This window comes from Lissotriton vulgaris, unplaced genomic scaffold, assembly GCF_964263255.1.
Source record: "Lissotriton vulgaris unplaced genomic scaffold, aLisVul1.2 SCAFFOLD_307, whole genome shotgun sequence".
Lineage (NCBI taxonomy): Eukaryota > Metazoa > Chordata > Amphibia > Caudata > Salamandridae > Lissotriton > Lissotriton vulgaris.
Genome location: NW_028241442.1, coordinates 337,286 through 343,386, shown reverse-complemented (window position 1 = coordinate 343,386; position 6,101 = coordinate 337,286).

Below are 6,101 nucleotides of genomic sequence, written 5' to 3'. Positions count from 1 at the left end.
AAGATGTGCAAAATGCAAGTAAAATTGAACAGAAAATCCATCAGGACCAGGAGCCTAGTCCGTGGGAAGTTGAAGAACAGCATTAGTGAGCTCCAATTCGGTTAAATCAGCATCTAAGATGGAGAGATCTAGTTTGTTTAATGTAGATTTGGGGATAGATTGAAAGAAAGAATCTAATTGGTCATCCAGGGGAGAAAAATCTTTTGAGTAGATGTTGGTCTAAAACTGTGTGAAAAAAGGCTACAATTTATTTGTCTTTACTGTGATTCAATCCTTCTTTGTCTGTGATTAGTTGTATTTTCAATTTCTATTTTTAATTTTCAAATAGTTGGACAACAACTTCGTTATGATCAACAAACACCTTTGAATTAATTTGAAGTAGAGCACCACACGCATCAATACAAGATAGCTTGTTATATTGTAATTTAACCTGGATTCGTTTAGAGAAGGTGTCTGCTCTTTTAGCAGAAACATCTTCATGCCCAACCCTTTTATTTGTTTCAGCAGTAGTGAAGAGTCTTTAAGTGATTTATTTTTCTTTACTGCAACATAGTCGATTACGAGAACCATAGCGGTCGCTTTTTAAGCATCCCAAATGTAATTTATGTGTGAATGAACAGGAAGATTAACAGCACAGAAATGTGTAGTGAAATCAACAAATGCATCAGTAAACTGTTCATCTTGCAGTTATATGTTGTTAAACCTTCACCTGTTAGGCCTGGTATTTGTTATTGGGGAAATCTAGGTCTAAAATAACAATCAATCAATTGGAGAACATTTTGAGTGACAAACAAATAATCAATTTTGGATTGTGAGGCATGTACAGGAGAAAGCAAAGTAAATTCCAACAGGTCTGTGTGAACAGCTCCCCAGGCATCGATTAAACCTCTAGAGGACATAACCCTTTTGAAGGATTTTTGCATTTTGTTGGGAATGTATCATGCTTTAGAGCACCTGTCTATAAAAGGTTCTAACAATTGGTTGCAATCCCCCCCTACTATAAAATTATCTGAAGAACAATCAGATAATATGGTAGAGAATTGTTCCCAGAATTGTAAATTCTTACCTGTAGCACAATAAACATTACATAATGAGAAAGGAGAGTCATTAATGTAGACACTCAACAATAGCCACCACCTAGCATCATCTTTAGTTTCCTTAATAAATTGGATGTGCAAAGATTCATGAAATAAATTAAAACACCATTCTTATTATTAACAGCAGTAAAAATAAAAATAGAATCTACCTATTGCCTGCTCATACAATCAATGTCAGTATCTTTAAGATATGTCTGCTGTAAAAAAGCAATCTGGCAATTCAACCTGGGTAGGTGAGTTAATACCGTCTGTTTTTTAACAGGGTAACGAAGTCCCTTTACATTCCAGGAAACAACACTGGGCCATGAGTGGCGTATAGAATGATCAATTATTAGGGAGACATAAATGAAAATTGCAACAGTTAACCAGATACCAAGTAAAATAAAGGTACAATAGACTGAGTACAAAGGAATATAGAGGGATGAGCAAAAACTAATGGAGAGACACAATACATGGTAAAAGAGAGAAAGCAGAAACAGTAAAGTGAAAGATGAAATAAAGATAGAAAAGGAATATAGGACAGTGGGGTGTGAGGAAAATAACTCCCTAGTGTATAGAAAGATAAAAAGATGACAAAAAGCCAAAGGGCTTCAGTCATATCATACAATAGAATGAATAACAGAAGGATACTAGTATAGGAGCAGGGGACAAGACAAATAATCCAACCCAAATGGAAGCCATGAGGAGAGTAAGAAGTAAACATATGAAGTCGGGAACGGTAACCTGATATGAAAAAAAGATATAGGAATAAATATAACATATCCAAATAAACAAGGAACCCCCGGACTGACCTACCATGCAATGAAACACTTAATAAAGCATACATGAAAAACATGGAAAGTAGAAGTCAGGAGACGATAACAACCTTCACAGCATGATCCAACAGACCAAAGAAATGCAGAGCCTGTACAAAACATTAAAAACACAGACAGTAAAAAAACAGAAATTGAGGTTACGCAAATCAAGTTTTATTGAGTTCCATATCTTATCCTTTATGTTCATGAATGAATTGCTTAAGGTACTTGGGATCTTCAAAGGAGACTGTCCAATCCTTGTAGGTGACCTTGAAGAACCAGGGATGTAGAAGCCAATACTGTGCATTCATAGATCTCAAAACTGGTCTCAAGTCCAAACAAGTCCAAAAATTATTTTTTGCCTTGCATCAGTGACCTCGGCCACATCCTGACTGAAGAAGACTTTATGCCCAGACCATAGCATCTGCTTGCATTGTTTGGCCATCGTATGGACTTCCATAAAATCAGAATATGGTAGGAACAGAGCGATAAGACCTCTAGGTCTGGAAGAAGTTGGAAGAGAAGGACCAATCCTGTGGGCTCTTTGAATGTTCAATTCTGTAGAAGGTTTCAGCCCCACAATTTTGGGGATGTGCAGTCTAGGAAATTTGATCATATCCTGACCTTCTGACCCCTCCAGAATTTCATAAATGCCTAGGTTGTTGCAGCGATTAGAGTTTTCCAAATCTTCAGCCAGTCTTTTAAGCTGTGTAACCTCCTTGGTTAAATAGAACTCCTTTACTGACACATCTTGGGTGTCACTTCCTAATTGTTCGACCTCAATTATTCTTAAATCCAGAACAGACCACTTCTCTTCAATCCATTGTACAGTTGCATTTGTCTCAACCATAAAATGTTTCATTTTTTTTATTCATCCATAAAATCCTCTAGAGTTAAGGGTAGTGGAGATTTTTTTGCAGAAGAAGGATCTTTTTTAACTTTTTTATTTGTGCTAAACTCCTTGTGAGCATCTGAAACATTTGAAACCTCAGCTTTGGAGGAGTGCACAGTATCCATATTGAAACGTGGTAAGACAACTTAGCACTGCAATGTTTACTGACTGCATCAGGAAAAAGAATGAGGCCAGGCTTGGAAGTGTTAGAAAACATTTACAAAATGCATGGTAAATTGGAGGATGCGAAAAAATTCTCAAAGGTAATAAGAAGGTGAAAAAACAGCAATGGTGGCCATCTATATCAATTGGCAGAGAAAAAGGAGATTTAATGGGCCATTGTAATTGTGAAGGCAGGCTGGATGACCCTCAAAATGGTGGCACTAATCCTGACAGAATTGGAGTTTCAAAGAAAAACTCACAAAAATGGTTGTAATAAGCACTTAAAAGCTCACCAGGCTGTTACCTGTCATTTCCAATGACCAATTATGCTGCCAATATGCAAATGCAAGCTGAAACCACCCAACAAAATATAAATAATTCCTCGGCTTCTGTGGAGGAAAATCTGTGGGCTGACAGTTTGTTTGCTGCCGTCGTGTGCTCCTGTCTTGAGTAGGTATCTTTTGAATGGCTAAAATGACATTGCCAGTGGCATTTTATGAAGCTCATTTCCTTATAAACAAAGTATTTTATGTGAGGTATTTTCTTGACTCATAAGGGGCTTTTTATTGCCTCATTGCAAATATTTAGTGATGGAAATGCAGGTATTTGAGCTTTTGACGACAGACATTTTTTTTAGATAGCTAATCATGACCATTTAATGATATGAAGAGGGAAAACTCTTTCAGTGTGAGACCATTCTATTTGGACAATTTTAGGGACTCTTGAAAGCTTTGTTAGAAAAATAGTATTCCAAAAGTCCTAACTGGAATACCTGTTCTTTATTTACTTTTTGAAGAGACCGTCCAATGTTCTTTACAATATTTTATTTTTCTTAGCATATAAGTGGTTGAGACCTTCTGCAAAATTTATTATTCTAAATAAAATAATTTTAAGAAACTTAGAAAAATATTTCTCTGCTGTTCCACCTTGAAAGTATATTTTAGACTGCTCCAAGGGGAGGCAACATAGCTGTTAGGCAGATTTATCCATTTTAAAACTCATACTGTATGCATTAAGAATGATCCTCAAAATTGCAATGTATGTGTATGGTGTAAGTGGGTCAGAGGTAGTGCATACACTGCGTAAATATAAATTCTGAGTGGATTTGAAAAAGTGAACATTATCACTTTTTAAAACCCACTCAGGGAGAGAACCATGGAAGCATTTCTATCAACAATGAAGAGACATCCTGGGCAGTCTTAAAATTCTTCATTAGCTTTTCCCAAATGCATATCATCACGTGTAAGTAATGAAGATAGAGTGGAAAAATGCACTATTTAGTTCAGTTTTGTCAGTATCTGTGTCTGAAATCATGCTATGTACATTCTCTTAGAGAAAAAGTTAACAAACTGATGTCTTACCCTCATCTTTCCTCAGAGTTCTCTCTGGGAATGCCCTCACACTTACTTACCATTGACAATGTCTCAATCAAGGCACCTTCTCAGAAAGCCAGGCTAGATCCTCCAACTCCTAAAGAAACCACACTAGAACCTGATTACCTCACTAGCTACAGGCCTTAGGCTGTGCAGTTGTTGTCGGTGCAAAGAGTAGATTAGAAATCAGAACTTCATGTGGTGGGAATTACGGTGGTTGTTGTGGATGCTAAGAGTTCTGGGTGGTAGAGTCCTTGGTCTGTGTACAGGGAGGTCCTGTCAGCAGCCAGATCCAGGTCTTATGTTGGCCTTGGTGAAGTCTGCTTGTGATTGCAGGGATGGTTCTTTTTGATACAGAGTCCATACCTCTGGTTTTTCACTTGAAGTCTGGATCCTGTAGTTTTAGGGTTGAAGGAGTACACTCTAAAACCAGACAAGAGCCCACACCTTGGGGGACACCTCCTGGGTGTTAGGAATCACTCAAGCAGATGCAGCAGCCAGGTACAGGCAGGTCCGTGAGCAGTTACAAGGAAAGTCCTCTGGAAAATTGTTGTCTTCCTGTAGCTCAAACAGGTGATTAACTATTTGGCCCTAAGAGTTCCTTCTGTGACCCTGGTTCAAAGCAAGCAGCAGGGTAATAACTCTGGTGTTGGCTCCACTCTGTCTCAAGAAACAAAGGTTCGGAAGGCCCCGGTTTAGACTGCATTTGCCAGTGCTAGAGCAGTCATCCACACAAGTCAGGAAGGGGCTGTGTACCACCTTCAGAGAGTCATTTGAAGTTCAGGAACGGCTGGGTACAACCCCGTAGGTCAGTCTGCTCAGGAGAGCAGCACCCTCTCCACACAGAACACTTTTTTGTCCCCTGTCTGGAAGGAATACACATCACACCACAAGAGTCATTGACAATCATTTGACCCTAGACAATGGAAAAAAGGCACATTTGCTTTAGGCTAAAAAATACTGATCCAGTGGAAGCAGTGTAAAATTGTGGGCACAAACGCACTTTACCCACCACACAATAAACTCAAATTTCAGTCATATAATTCACCACTACACAGAGTTTGGGCCCATAGAAACTCTACATCCACAAATCATGAGGTCCTTCGATAGATCTTCGTAAGAGCTAATATCGACTCAGACAATTAGAAACCCATGCCAATCTTTCATAAGGACCTGTAAAAAGAAATGCCTATCTAACAACAATAATGAATAACCGTAACTTGTCATCAATATTTATCAATTTGTAAAAACAACACTCAGTATAGTTATCAAGGCACTTTCATCTAATCTTCAAGATGAATGGTCAATACACAAAAATACATTTGAATTTTTCTTTCTTGGTTATATAATTGAAAACAAGTAAAATTACAATGCAATCACAGTTTAAAGCAAAATAAATCATATTCAAATAACTGACGTGAGGTGAGAGAAAAATAAACATGCATTGCAAAATCAGTATGCAATTTCAGAACTAATATGAACAAAAAATTAGAGGTAGATTATCAGGACGAGATGCAAGGTGGACTAACTTACAGCACGCAATAGTCTGGATAAATAACTCTTCAGCCAAAAGGTTTAGCCTGCTCAACTTCACCAATCAAGCACATGCAGGGGAAATCAGAATAGTCTGAGTTTAGACCAACAGCTTGTCATGTCCAAGAATTGTATGGAAAATAGCTGCACACTTCCTTTCCCCGTAGAGTTTTTATACCTCAAAATGTTCACAATTCCAGCTCACAAAGTAGCTTCTTCACAGTTTTGTATGATTCTATTGGTTGGGCTC